This window comes from Engystomops pustulosus, chromosome 5 (genome assembly GCF_040894005.1).
Source record: "Engystomops pustulosus chromosome 5, aEngPut4.maternal, whole genome shotgun sequence".
NCBI lineage: Eukaryota > Metazoa > Chordata > Amphibia > Anura > Leptodactylidae > Engystomops > Engystomops pustulosus.
This window is the reverse complement of record NC_092415.1, coordinates 62000190-62015237: the sequence shown is the minus strand read 5'-3', so window position 1 is coordinate 62015237 and position 15048 is coordinate 62000190. Positions and strand designations below refer to the sequence as shown.

At 44.6% G+C, this 15048-nt stretch overlaps 1 protein-coding gene across 2 annotated transcripts in view; it reads right to left on the bottom strand.

The window, feature by feature from the left end:
• ARHGAP28 (Rho GTPase activating protein 28) overlaps positions 1-15048 on the bottom strand; it is a 179535-nt gene that overhangs the window by 95074 nt on the left and 69413 nt on the right. The window contains exon 1 of one of the 2 annotated variants that reach the window (XM_072152197.1): positions 5134-5450. The exons of the other annotated variant lie outside the window; for it this stretch is intronic. The gene's annotated coding sequence lies outside the window, so the exon portion shown is untranslated. Of the gene's footprint in view, positions 1-5133; positions 5451-15048 lie in introns of those variants that run through there. 2 annotated transcript variants of the gene reach the window in all.

Sequence of the window (15048 nt, the reverse complement as noted above, 5' to 3'; positions counted from 1 at the left end):
CTCTAGCTCTTATGAAGATAAATAAGTGGCTGTATGACTTTGACATAATTTATAGTGAAATAGCGTGGAACGTCAGTGATGCTAATTAGTGAAATTATATTCAGATTTAAAACACTGCAGTGTGTAACTATTGTTAAAAGACCTTCTTCAGACAGGGATTGCTAGAGGAAACCATGAGAAAAAGAAATCAGCTGGTAAATAGATCGCCCTGTATCTCCGCCTTGCTATATAAATCGTGCTGTAGAAATACAGTATATATCGCTGAGGACACCAGCATGGTATCTCTAGCCTTGATGTACATTAATACTGGATGAGGTGACTTATATGAGATGTATCAGTAATGTCACATTGATGACTTGTCATGTTAACTGTGCCACTTGCTTCTAAGTATGAAGGTGTGTAGCGGTGACCCTGATTGTGCCCAGCGGGGATTAAGACTCATGGGCTCTGGGCTGTATGAATATTATAGCCCTACATGTCTAGAATTCACTTACTACTCGCTACTGGAGGGTGCTTCCTCTTTGCTTACTTCTAATATGCGGTTTCAGGATCTTTGAAGGGCGTTAAAAGGTACTGAAATGGTTCCTTTATGCATGTGTATTGAGAGCAGGAACAGATGGAAGAGGATTTAATGGGTGAAGGTCCTTCTGAATATAAAATTTGTTGGGTGGCTTAGGAGACCATGGGCCCCCTAGATGGCTTGGGCCCTGGACTATCTCCCAAACTGCCTACATTATAATCCCCTTTAAAGTTTTTGTAGCTCCAATGTGGTCATTAGCCCCCTTGTGTGAGGAGATACTGTCCAATGCTTTTATGATGCCATCAGCCTTCAAATTGGTGAATGGTATGGTTCTCTATATACACTGATGGATAGTATTGTTCTTCTAAAGGAGGAGATATTACAAATAGGTTGAAGAATGGGAAATTATATATTGAATCGGTATGGTGGTGTCATCTTTGTGTGATTTGGTTCTGGTATTGTATGTTTTCTACCTTCTGGATCGATGCAGTTTACACATTTTTGTACTTATAGGATATTAAAGGGGCTGTATATGTCAATAAATAGTTGCATATAGATCTCTGACTATATAGTCATAGTAGGGCAGATTTACTTACCCGGTCCTGTCGCGATACAGCGGCGCGTTCTCAGTGGAGGATTCAGGTCTTCCGGCGATTCACTAAGGTAGTGTGCCCAATGTCCACCAGGTGTCGCTGCTGCGCTGAATTCTGTCAGAGTTCACTTAAGTTCACTGTGCTACCCTGGGTGCAGGTAAGCGCGTGTCAAGCAACATTTTTTTTTTAAAAATGGCATTTTTCCGAATCCGTTGGGTTTTCTTATGGCCACTCCCCCCATTTCCGTTGCGTGCATGCCTGCGCCGATGCGCCACAATCCGATCGCGTGCGCCAAAATCCCGGCGCAATTCAGGAAAAATCGGCGCAAATCGGAAATATTCGGGTAACGGAAAAACGTGATTTGGGCCCCTAGTAAATGACCCCCAGTGTGCAGGTAAGTATGTGAATATGTTATTCCTAGTTATATAAATGTTTATTTTAATTTATTTCTGGGCTAGAAGTCTGTAAAGTTGAAAATTCTAGATACAAAAAGCTTCATATAAACATTATATATTAAATGTTTATTGCAGCCGGTAGATAACAGACTTCTCAATTGCAAAGTAGAGTCTGTTGTTAAAATTATGAATCCCACCCCTGTATTCAGACTATCGTTCTGCTTTGCAGCTCTGTACTGCATTGCTTTCTTTGGTGCAACCAGGATGTGGAGATTATTCTGCTTTTGCTTTGGCGCAGGAAGGGAACATCGACGAGTAGTCCCTTACTGCTAGGGTTTGGCCACGCTATTAGGTAGGGAAAGCCGGGAAGTGGGTTGAGCATTAAGGCCCACTGTCTGTGTCACTTGTCTTTTCCCAGAGCCTGCATTACAAGAGCTCAATAAGATTTTACCCTGTAATGTCCTAAATTGAACTCATCTTTCTATCTGTATTGATAGATAATGAATCTAATACTTACCAATGTAACTGCATTACATCAAACAAAACAAATATGACAGATTGAATGTAGACTTGATATGAACATAATGCATGTAATCTAATAAACGAAGTTACCAAGCCAAGAAAAATATTTAATTCATGCCAAGTATCATTTATAAGTCTGGATATAGTTCAACATATCCAACTCCAACGTGTACATACTCAATTCAATTAGACAATGAATTGTCTCTTCCTGTGAGTTGCTTCTTGGTTTAATTAATGAGATTCTGTAATCTGGATCCTCCTTTATTAGCCAGATTACAGAATCACTACAGAGACCAGCTCTGTGGAAATAAGTCTATCATTACACCTGGGGTGTAATTCAAAGAGGCTGAGCCCCATAGCATACATCTGAATCGGGCCTCCCTTCCCCTTAAAAATGTACAGTACATATTTATATAATCATACATATTTATACACTCATACACACATTCATATACCTATATACACACATACAGTCCTACACTCATCCACACGCATTTATACACTAACACTCACACATTTATGCACTCATATACACATTTATATACTTTTACAAATAGGATATTCCCCTCTTATACACACATGGGGCTTATGTATTATATACCGGCGCTCGTACATGCACACACGTTTATATAATCATACATATTTATACAACCATGCACACATTTATATACTTATATACACACATACAGTTCTACATTTATACACACACATTTATACACTCATGCTTACATATTTATGCACACATATACACATTTATACACTTATACATAAAGTATAGACACATCTCATACACACATTAGGTAATTTATTATATGCCATGCCCACACAATGGGAGGGGGGGGGGGATCAGCCAGAATTCGAATTTGAGCCCATAAGGTTGTTTAAAGTGCTTTAAGCAAAATAATAATTATGACACTTTCACTTTTTCACACACACATGCACATTTAAATCTCAGCATGCTCTACTTTTGCAAGTCATCAGCGTGAAAAACGAACCATACAAGTTTATGGAGATGCATTAAAAATGCATTGCACCCTAAGGCCCCTTCCAAACTTGCGTTGCAAGTCAGTCTGATCAGGGTTTGGTCAGTGAAAAACGCACATTTTGCATCAGAGTGCAATCAGTTTTCAGTCAGAGTTTGTTCAGTGTGCGTTTTAAATGCAATTTGAAAGCAATTTCAATGCGTTTTTCACGCGCAGATGATGCGCGTGAAAAGGACTCAGGACTGAGTTCTATCTTTTCTATGGCAATTGATGCGTGAAAAACGCACTGCACTTGCATTGCACTTGCAAGTGTCTCAAAGCGCAATGCATTTTTGATGCGTCTCCATAGACTTGTATGGTGCGCGTGACTTGCAAAAGTAGAGCATGTTGAGATTTAAACGTGCGTTAAAAAAACGTGCGTGTGTGCGTGAAAAAAAATGCAATTCTGAAAAGACCCATTGATTACAATGGGTCAGAGTGCAATGCAAGTTCTGCGCGTCAAAAGCACACGCAGAAAACGCGCGTGAAAAACGCAAGTGTGAAAGGGGCTTAAGACACATGCAAGTGCAATGCGTTTTTTACTGATCAATTGCCATAGAAAAGATAGACCTCAGCCCTAAGGCCCCTTTCACACTTTTTCTGCGCGTGCTTTTGACGTGCAGAACTTGCATTGCACCATACAAGTCTATGGAGACGCATCAAAAACGCATTGCACTCTGAGACACACGCAAGTGCAATGCAAGTGCAATGCGTTTTTCACGCATCAATTGCTATAGAAAAGATAGAGCTCAGTCCTGAGTCCATTTCATGCGCATTATCTACGCGTGAAAAACGCATTGAAATTGCATTGAAAACGCGTGTGAAAAACGGAGACACTGAACAAACTCTGACTGAAAACTGATTGCACTCTGATGCAAAATGTGCGTTTTTCACTGACCAAACCCTGATCGCACCCTGATCAAACTCTGAGCTGATCTGCAACGCAAGTGTGGAAGGGGCCTTAGTCCTTTTCACGCATGTTATCTGTGCATCAAAAATGCATTAAAAATGCATGGGAAACACCAAAAAAAGTGTGAGAAAAATTGAGACTCAGAACAAACTGCCTGAAAACTGATTGGACTGATGAAAAATGTCAGTTTTTCACTGACCAAACCCTGATCGTACCCTGATCAGACTCTGACATGATCTGCAATGCAAGTGTGAAAGAGGCCTTAGACATTTTGCAATAAAAGTGAAGAAGCCTAAAATGGTGTTGTCCTCCCATTAGAGAAGTGTAGTGTAGTGTGCATGAGTACTTCTGAAAGTGCTCATCAGTTTAATAAGGTGATTGCATAGCCATAAAGTATGATATAAGCTGAAAGTTATGACAGAGCGAGCCACATGTTGTGTACCCTTTATGTATTTCTATCTTAAGTAGTTTTATGGCAGCTTTAGTATATCTGCCACAATGGGGCACATTTACTAAGGGCCGTGCGCTGGTTTTCTGTCGGACTTTGCACATTCTTTGTAGCAAAAACTGCTTGCACAGGTATTTTAGAAGTGTCATCACCAAAATTGTGTCCCATGCGACCCTTTTGTGGCGCGGCTGCACTAGGCACAATGCGACACAATATAGGGAGTGTTCCGGCTCTCAGTTGGATCGTGCACCAGATTTCCATTTGACAATGGAAAGTAATGCAGAAGTGAACCCAGACTCCATGTTTTGTGAGCGGCAAAACTCTGGCACATGACATGAGGAGGATTTATCTTTAAACTTTTTAAAGTAAGTTTTGCTGCAGATTGTATTAACTTCAAGATGCGGCAAATTTCTGAACTGTTCCATGAATCTGGTGCATCTTTAAGTCTGTTCTGAAATGTTACTCCAATTCTGATTCAGCTGCTTTCCTGGATAAAAAAAATTCTGCAGAGTAGTCAAAATTGCACTAGTCATTTCACATACTGCTATTAGTTTCCTAAACTTAATATCCTGATGAAGCTTCTTTTTATGTATTGCTGTATATAGGTTACAGCATTACGGATGCCTCCACCATGTATCAATATACATATGTACAAACCAAACTCTTCTTTTGTAATACTAAGTTGTGTCCCTTCTCACACAAAGAAAGTAAATGCAGACTTACCATAGAAGAAAATAACTGGAGAAAGATGTCATAACCACATTTGCAGAATCCATGCTGACATCAACTGAATTTCTTTTTTCTCTATTAAATTCTACTCGGACTGCCAAAAGAGCTTTATCCAGATTTAAGCAAGCAGCAAGCAGTTATATCACCATGGACAGTAATGCCTGGAAACTATTTTCCTGACTGGCGTAATTTTAATCCATGTGGATACAGCTATTAAATTTATGGCATGTTTTCAGCAATGTGATAATTTTCCTCAGTACATTAGTTCATTATATTTCCTCTAGTTTTGCTGCACAATCTTAATGCATGTGCTGACAATTCTCCCCTTTTTTTGGCTCGGCCTCTGCTCTCGTATTTCAGCTGATGTCTGTCTGGCTACTGAGCTGCCTAGAGATAATCAACATTTTTACACCCTGGGTTATTCATTATCAAGAAATCTAGCTCTGGTTAATATGTGCTTAGGTTAACAGCGACAAAAACACACAGATGAGAATGATAGGAGGGATTTTGTGTGCCTTTGAATTGCAATGTAGCTTACGTAATGCAGAGCAGAAGTCCTCCCATTTTAAAGAGAAATCTGGTTTAACAACATACAGTAACTTTATATGTAATGTAATAAATGTGTTGTCTGATTCTTCATCCTTATTTTACAGTCCTTTTTTTTACCGTTTGAATGCAATTACCTTTATTCTGGTTACAATAAATGTATTTTATAAAGCAGTTAAGTAAAGTATCACAACATCACTGCGTCACAAAGCTTTTCAATGTCTGAAAAAATAGGGACATAATGGTCAGGGGTGACATTAGTTACAGTAAATGTACTAGTGATCAGTGGGCCCCCATCTCTGTACACATGCTGTTTAACTTGGAAAGCTGTGCTTGGATGGCCATTATAGCACAATGGCCCCCTTTTTAATCGTAGGGTAGACAGGGTGCCGGTGTGCCACGTTAGACCACCCAAGTCTTTCTTAAGTGTGCTGAAAGAAGGCTTGGATAGCCAATATATCTGAGAATGCTTCAGTGATATTATGGTAAGTGATGAGTGACTATTCCCGATTCTCTTGCACACAAACTGATTTTCCTGACTGTGTGCTAGTCATTTTAGTACGGATAGCACTCGGCCACATTCACTTTAATAGCCATTCATTTGATTGGCAGTGTCACCCACCGTACCGTTGATGGAAAAAAGATAGAGCATGGCTATCTTTAATGGCCTTTCCAGCTGAACATATGCTACGGCTGGGTCCATATTCAAGCACATGTATCATAAGTCCGGATTTTTCTGTCTGCATTTTAGAACTTTTCTTGGTTTTCCTGCTGGTCAGATGTATCTTAACGTTTTTTCTTTATTGATACATGTGGTAATTGGTCTCTAGTGAATTTGTGACTTATCCAAAAGTCACAAACTGTTTTCCAGCTAATTTCTACATCTGGTCAGGGGCAGCCGCAGATTTGGACAAATTTGCGATTTTTTTGTGATTTTTTTACAAAAGTTGCAACTTTCACATCTGGATTAAGGTGGTATCTCAGGGAACACTGCAGGAAACTAGACAATGGTGGACTTTGAAAGGAGCAAAGAAAGTCACAAATGAGCACAAGAACCATGAAAAGTCTCAAAAAGTTAAGAAAAAAGCATGCCGAAAATGTGATACATGTTCCCCAATGTGTGCATGGAACCTAAGTACGAATTTTTAGGCACCACATATAATCTGAATCTTTTCTGATTTACTTAAAATGAACCTTTCAAAATGTCCACTAACTCATACTGCCATTCATTACAAAGCTTAGGGAAGGTGGAAATCAAGTAAAAATTTTCAATAAATGTAAAAAAAATGAATAAAATAAGATAGGAGCATTTTATGATAAATATGTGTTTTAGCAGACTAGAGGTGGTTATAAAACCAATTTCAAGAACACATGTCAGGAATCGGGATCTGTTGACCCTCTGGACCACCTTTGGAGGTGGTATTAGCCGACACCTAGGACCAGAATCTAAGTGGCACCTGATCTTCACCAGAGCCCGCCGCAAAGCGGGATAGTCTTGCTGCGGCGGGGTACCACCAGGTCGTTCCACAGGTGCGACTAGCCCGCAGTGGCAGCCGAAGTCGAGGTACCTTAGCAGGAGACAGTCTCTAGGTCAGGTTCAGGCACAGGGTCAGGGCAGGCGGCAGAGATGCAAGTTCAAGTCCAATCCAGGGTCAGCAACGGGAGGTCCAGCCAGATGGGAACGGAAACACAGAAACAGACTGGAACACAAGGGAGCATGGGAACAGGAACACAGTAACACGGGTACACAGGAACGGGGGAAACACAGGAACACAAGAACACAGGAATGCAGGAACACAGCAACAGGAACACAGGAATGTCGGAGGGGAGCTTTCTCAATGGCATAGGCTCAAAGATCCGGCAGGGTGTACAGGAAGGCTTTTATGAGTTTTCAGAAAATGGCCAGCACCAATAAATGGTGGGCTGGCCCTTTAAATCCAGAGAAGCCGGTGCGCACATGCCCTAGGAGTCAGGGACGAGCGCGCACGACGGATGGCGAGGAGACAGGAGCCGGGACAGGTAAGATCCGCAGGCAATGCGCTGGCAGGGCACGGGTAAGCCTGCGACCTGCGATATGTGTTATGACAACACATAAAGTATTACTTTGGACCATTTTGCTTGGGATTGAACACAATGGGGCACATTTACTAAGGGTCTGCGGACCGCGATTCTGTTGGGTTTCTCGAATATTTCCTTTTTGCGCCGAATTGCCTCAGGTTTTTTGCGCACATGATCGGATTGTGGCGCATCGGCACCGGCTTGCATGCCACAGAAATCAGGGGGCGTGCCGTCGGACAACCCAACGGATTCGGACAAACCATGGAATTTAACAACGAAATTGGGTTGCAAGATCAAACACTTACATGCACCAGGAAGAAGAAGGTGAACTCTGGCGTATCTCAGCGGGGAAGCAACACATGAAGAAAATTGGACGCACGACCTTAGTGAATCGTGGCAGACCCAAATCCTTGTCAGACAACGCACCGCGGAGATCTCGACAGCACCGGGTAAGTTAATCTGCCCCAATGTTATCAAAAATTTCACAAATTTTCTACAAATCAAATCACAATTTGACTATCTGTGCCAAAACCAACCTTCTTTGGTAGATTTGTTACAAGAGAGATAGCTTAAGGCTAAAAAGTAAAAGGAATATGAGCAATAGGAGACATCTGAGCAAATGCAAGATATTTGTGTAAGCAGCCATGTATGTTGTAGAACACGTATAATTCTTGTTTGTACATTTATATCCTTAATCATGGATAAATTGCTGGTGCCATTCTTGACTGACATAAGCAACCCAATTTAGTAAAAAATCAGTTTTGACTTTTAGGTTACCTTCAATGTTTTTCACTAAGAGATTTGAATATATTGAATGCTGTGACAGGCAATGCTAAGATATTACATAAAGGTCGTGTCACATTTCTCCTGCTGGTTGAAAAGTTAAATATAAGCTAAGGTTGAGCTGCAAGGAAGAATTTTGTTGTGAAAGAGAAAAAATTCAATATCATAATATTAACCTTATCCTTACTGATACTGTACTGTACATTTATTACAATACACTGTGCCAATCTTGTAAAGGGAATCTGTCACCAGATTTTTCAAAAATACAGATAGTGACAAGTTCCCTTCACCCTTCTTTTACCCTTCTTTTACCAGATAACTGTTTCCCTCACATCTCCCTAAAATCAACTTTGTTATCTTACCTAGCATAGTCCTTCAGATCATAGTCAGAGACGAAGTTGAAATGAGTGAGGACGGAAGGACAAGCCCCTGTAACTCGATTAGGATCTGGCTATGTCAGGTAAGATAACCAAGTTGATTTTGTGGGGATGTGAGGGAAAACAATTTGTAGTTAAAATAAGGGTGTCATTTGTTAAGAGGGCTTGGTGGGTACCTGTCACTAGCTGTATCTGTGAAAAATGTATGTGCTTCCTCAAGTACTCTAGAGAAGTTCTCAATGGGTTATTGACAACTGGCAGCAGTACGGAATACAGGCAGTCCCCGGGTTACGTACAAGATAGGGTCCGGAGGTTTGTTCTTAAGTTGAATTTGTCTGTAAGTCGAAACTGTATATTTTATAATTGCAAATCCAGACAAAAATTTTTTGGCCCCAGTGATAATTGGAGTTTAAACATTTTTTTTGCTGTATTGGGACACCTACAGACACCTTACAGCTGATTATTGCAATCTGGGACTACAGTAAAGCTTCACCAGAGGTCAGAGGGGTCTGTCTGTAACTATGTGTTGTCTGTAAGTCGGGTTTCCTTAAGTAGGGGACCACCTGTATTAAAATGAATATAACAACACCTTTGTGTGTGTTGCAAGCATGAGCAGGACTGTAAAACTGGTTTTATATTCTAGTATTGTAACTGGATATGTTGAATTAGGGGATTGTGCTGAAACTGCTGTGTTAGTAGAATTTTTTAATTCTATTTGTACTCCTCAAGAAGCCTACTATTGATGTCACTCTGGGTAAAGGGGCTGTGAAACAGACTCAATATAGAGACCTCACTGCACTGCTACAATCCAGCTACAGTTCTATAATATAAATTCATTTTTCACAGTCCTGATGCTACCAACTCAAACAAAGACACCATATTTTAGGTTATGGTACCTAATAGAGATGAGCGAGCACTAAAATACTCGGGTACTCGTTATTCGAGACGAACTTTTCCCGATGCTCGAGTGCTCGTCTCGAATAACGAACCCCATTGAAGTCAATGGGAGACTCGAGCATTTTTCAAGGGGACCAAGGCTCTGCACAGGGAAGCTTGGCCAAACACCTGGGAACCTAAGAAAAGGATGGAAACACCACGGAAATGGACAGGAAACAGCAGGGGCAGCATGCATGGATGCCTCTGAGGCTGCTTAATCGCACCATTATGCCAAAATTATGGGCAACAGCATGGCCATGACAGAGTGACAGAATGAAGCTAGATAGCATCTAAAACATGCAATAATTGACCCTGACACTATAGGGGACGGCATGCAGAGGCAGCGGCAGCAGGCTAGAGAGTGGCATGGCGACATACCCTAAATGGACTCAGGCTTCAAACCAATGGGTGGCAGAGAGGAACCAAAGGAGGTGAGCAAGAAGCGCTCAAATAATATCGGTACATGATAAAAGTTTGCCAGTATATTTTGTGGATTACACAGCAGGGTGGCGACAAAGTTAACATGGAAGCCATGAAAACAACCCAAAATTCTGCCTGACACAGCTCGTTTGATAAGGGGACCATGTATGGAGGCAGTGAACTAGTAGTAGATTAAAGGTTCTGCAGTTAAAACTATGTTAGTTGGATCTTGGCATGGAGTTGGCGCTCCGCTGCCAGGCGAGCTTTCGCCAATCCAAGCCCCTGTCTCTAGGCTACTCCCCAAACAGCACTTCTAAGAACCTTTTGTATAAGATCAAGTGTAGTAGCGTTCTTATAAGTTTAGGATATGGCGGGTGAGGGGAATGTAAACAGATGCGCAAGAAGCGCTGAAATAATATTGGTAAATGATAAAAGTTTATTAGTATATTTTGTGGATAACACAGCTGGGTGGCGACAAAGTTAACAACTTTGATGTGGAATCCATGAAAACAACCCAAATTTCTGCCTGACACACCTCGTTTGATAAAGGGACGATGTATGGAGGCAGCTATATGGACGACTTTTGGAGGTAGCAATGGAGACAACGTGTGGAGGCTGCTATGGAGACAATTTAATTTGGATAGTGCCTGTATGTGGCAGTCCCAAAAATTTTTCAAACCAGAGGAGCAGGTAGGTGGCCCTCCAGAAAAATAGAATAGATTGAGTGCCTGTATGTGGCAGTCCCAAAAAGTTTTCAAACCAGAGGAGCAGGTAGGTGGCCCTCCAGAAAAATTGAATAGATTGAGTGCCTGTATGTGGCAGTCCCAAAAAGTTTTCAAACCAGAGGAGCAGGTAGGTGGCCCTCCAGAAAAATTGAATAGATTGAGTGCCTGTATGTGGCAGTCCCAAAAAGTTTTCAAACCAGAGGAGCAGGTAGGTGGCCCTCCAGAAAAATAGAATAGATTGAGTGCCTGTATGTGGCAGTCCCAAAAAGTTTTCAAACCAGAGGAGCAGGTAGGTGGCCCTCCAGAAAAATGGAATCGATTGAGTGCCTGTATGTGGCAGTCCCAAAAAGTTTTCAAACCAGAGGAGCAGGTAGGTGGCCCTCCAGAAAAATAGAATAGATTGAGTGCCTGTATGTGGCACTCCCAAAAATTGTTTAAAACAGAGGAACGGGTCGGTGGCCCTCCAGAAAAATTGAATAGATTGAGTGCCTGTATGTGGCACTCCCAAAAATTGTTTAAAACAGAGGACCGGGTCGGTGGCCCTCCAGAAAAATTAAATGCATAAAGTACTATAGCAAGAGCCAGTGGGCCCTGTCAAAAAATAGCCAGTTTCCTCTGCTTTACTGTACAAAGAGGAGGAGAAGGAGGAAAATGAGGAGGAGGAGGAGTGGATCAATTATTCAGGTTGAGCTTCCTTCACCTGGTGGAGATTGGAAATTATGAGAAATCCAGGCTTTATTCATCTTAATAAGCGTCAGCCTGTCAGCGCTGTCAGTCGACAGGCGTGTACGCTTATCGGTGATGATGCCACCAACTGCACTGAAAACCCGCTCGGACAAGACGCTAGCGGCAGGGCAGGCAAGAACCTCCAAGGCGTACAGCGCCAGTTCGTGCCACATGTCCAGCTTTGAAACCCAGTAGTTGTAGGGAGCTGTGTGATCATTTAGGACGATGGTATGGTCAGCTACGTACTCCCTCACCATCTTTCTGTAAAGATCAGCCCTACTCTGCCGAGACTGGGGACAGGTGACAGTGTCTTGCTGGGGTGACATAAAGCTGGCAAAAGCCTTGTAAAGCGTACCCTTGCCAGTGCTGGACAAGCTGCCTGCTCGCCTACTCTCCCTCGCTACTTGTCCCGCAGAACTACGCACTCTGCCGCTAGCGCTGTCAGAAGGGAAATACTGTTTCAGCTTGTGCACCAGGGCCTGCTGGTATTCATGCATTCTCACACTCCTTTCCTCTGCAGGGATGAGAGTGGAAAGATTTTGCTTGTACCGTGGGTCCAGGAGAGTGAACACCCAGTAATCGGTGCTGGAATAAATTCTTTGAACGCGAGGGTCACGGGATAGGCAGCCTAGCATGAAATCTGCCATATGCGCCAGAGTACCAACGCGTAAGAATTCACTCCCCTCACTGGCCTGACTGTCCATTTCCTCCTCCTCCAACTCCTCCAACTCCTCTTCTTCTGCCCATACACGCTGAACAGTAAAGGACTCCACAATGGTCCCCTCTTGTGTCTCGCCAACATTCTCCTCCTCTTCCTCCTCATCCTCCTCCACCTCCACCTCCTCCGATATGCGCTGAGAAACAGACCTAAGGGTGCTTTGGCTATCAACAAGGGAATCTTCTTCCCCCGTCTCTTGTGACGAGCGCAAAGCTTCCGACTTCATGCTGATCAGAGAGTTTTTCAACAGGCCAAGCAGCGGGATGGTGAGGCTGATGATGGCGGCATCGCCACTGACCATCTGTGTTGACTCCTCAAAGTTACTCAGCACCTGACAGATATCAGACATCCACGTCCACTCCTCATTGTAGACTTGAGGAAGCTGACTGACCTGACTACCAGTTCTGGTGGAAGTTGACATCTGGCAGTCTACAATGGCTCGGCGCTGCTGGTAAACTCTGGATAACATGGTCAGTGTTGAATTCCACCTCGTGGGCACGTCGCACAACAGTCGGTGAGCGGGCAGTTGGAGGCGGCGCTGCGCTGCCCTGAGAGTGGCAGCATCTGTGCTGGACTTCCTGAAATGCGCACAGATGCGGCGCACCTTCGTGAGCAAATCTGACAGATTGGGGTATGTCTTGAGGAAACGCTGAACTATCAGATTTAACACATGGGCCAGGCATGGCACATGTGTCAGTCTGCCGAGTTGCAGAGCCGCCACCAGGTTACGGCCGTTGTCACACACAACCATGCCTGGCTTCAGGTTCAGCGGTGCCAGCCACAGATCAGTCTGCGCCGTGATGCCCTGTAATAGCTCTTGGGCGGTGTGCCTTTTATCGCCTAGGCTCAGCAGTTTGAGCACCGCCTGCTGTCGCTTAGCAACGGCACTGCTGCTGTGCCTAGAGCTACCGACTGATGGCGCCGTGCCCACGGATGGTAGTTCGGAGGAGGAGGTGGAGGAGGGGTGGGAGGAGGAGGAGGCATAGTAGGCCTGAAACACCTGGACCGAGGTAGGCCCCGCAATCCTCGGCGTCGGCAGTATATGACCAGCCCCAGGGTCAGACTCGGTCCCAGCCTCCACCAAGTTAACCCAATGTGCCGTCAGGGATATATAGTGGCCCTGCCCGGCAGCACTCGTCCACGTGTCCGTGGTCAGGTGGACCTTGTCAGAAACGGCGTTGGTCAGGGCACGGGTGATGTTGTCTGACACGTGCTGGTGCAGGGCTGGGACGGCACATCGGGAAAAGTAGTGGCGGCTGGGGACCGAATACCGAGGGGCGGCCGCCGCCATGAGGTTGCGAAAGGCCTCGGTCTCTACTAGCCTATATGGCAGCATCTCCAGGCTAAGCAATCTGGAGATGTGCACATTAAGGGCTTGGGCGTGCGGGTGGGTTGCACTATATTTGCGTTTCCGCTCCAGCGTCTGGGGTATGGAGAGCTGAACGCTGGTGGATGCTGTGGAGGATCGTGGAGGCGACGATGGGGTTTTTGTGGCAGGGTCCTGGGCAGGGGGCTGACTATCAGCTGACACAGGGGAAGGAGCAGTGGTGTGCACGGCCGGAGGTGAACGGGCTTGTTGCCACTGAGTGGGGTGTTTAGCATTCATATGCCTGCGCATACTGGTGGTAGTTAAGCTAGTAGTGGTGGAACCCCTGCTGAGCCTGGTTTGGCAAATGTTGCACACCACAGTCCGTCGGTCATCCGGTGTTTCCTTAAAGAACCTCCAGACTTCTGAAGATCTAGCCCTCGCCGCAAGAGCCCTCGCCACGGGAGCTTCACTAGTTGACACATTTGGCGCTGATGCACCAGCTCTGGCCCTGCCTCTCCGTCTGGCCCCACCACTGCCTCTTCCAACCTGTTCTGGTCGAGGACTCTCCCCCGTCTCAGAAGCACTGTGTTCACCCGGCCTCTCAACCCAGCTTGGGTCTGTCACCTCATCATCCTCCGATCCCTCAGTCTGCTCCCCCCTCGGACTTCCTGCCCTGACAACAACTTCCCCACTGTCTGACAACCGTGTCTCCTCATCGTCGGACACCTCTTTACACACTTCCACTACGTCAAGAAGGTCATCATCACCCACAGACTGTGACTGGTGGAAAACCTGGGCATCGGAAAATTGCTCAGCAGCAACCGGACAAGTGGTTTGTGACTGTGGGAAGGGTCCAGAAAACAGTTCCTCAGAGTATGCCGGTTCAAATGCCAAATTTTCCTGGGAGGGGGCAGACTGGGGGGGAGGAGGCTGAGGTGCAGGAGCTGGAGGAGTGGCGATTTCGGTGACATGGGTGGACTGCGTGGAAGACTGACTGGTGGACAAATTGCTCGAAGCATTGTCAGCAATCCACGACATCACCTGTTCGCACTGTTCTGGCCTCAACAGTGCTCTACCACGAGTCCCAGTAACTTCAGACATGAACCTAGGGAGTGTAGCTCTGCGGCGTTCCCCTGCTCCCTCATAAGCAGGTGGTGTCTCACCCCGGCCAGGACCACGGCCTCTGACCCCTGCAGTAGTTGGACGCCCACGTCCCCGCCCTCGTCCTCTACCCCTAGCCCTCGGGTTAAACATTTTTAAAATGAGAGTTATAGCTTTAATTTTTTTTTAACTTTTTTTTTTTTTTTTTTT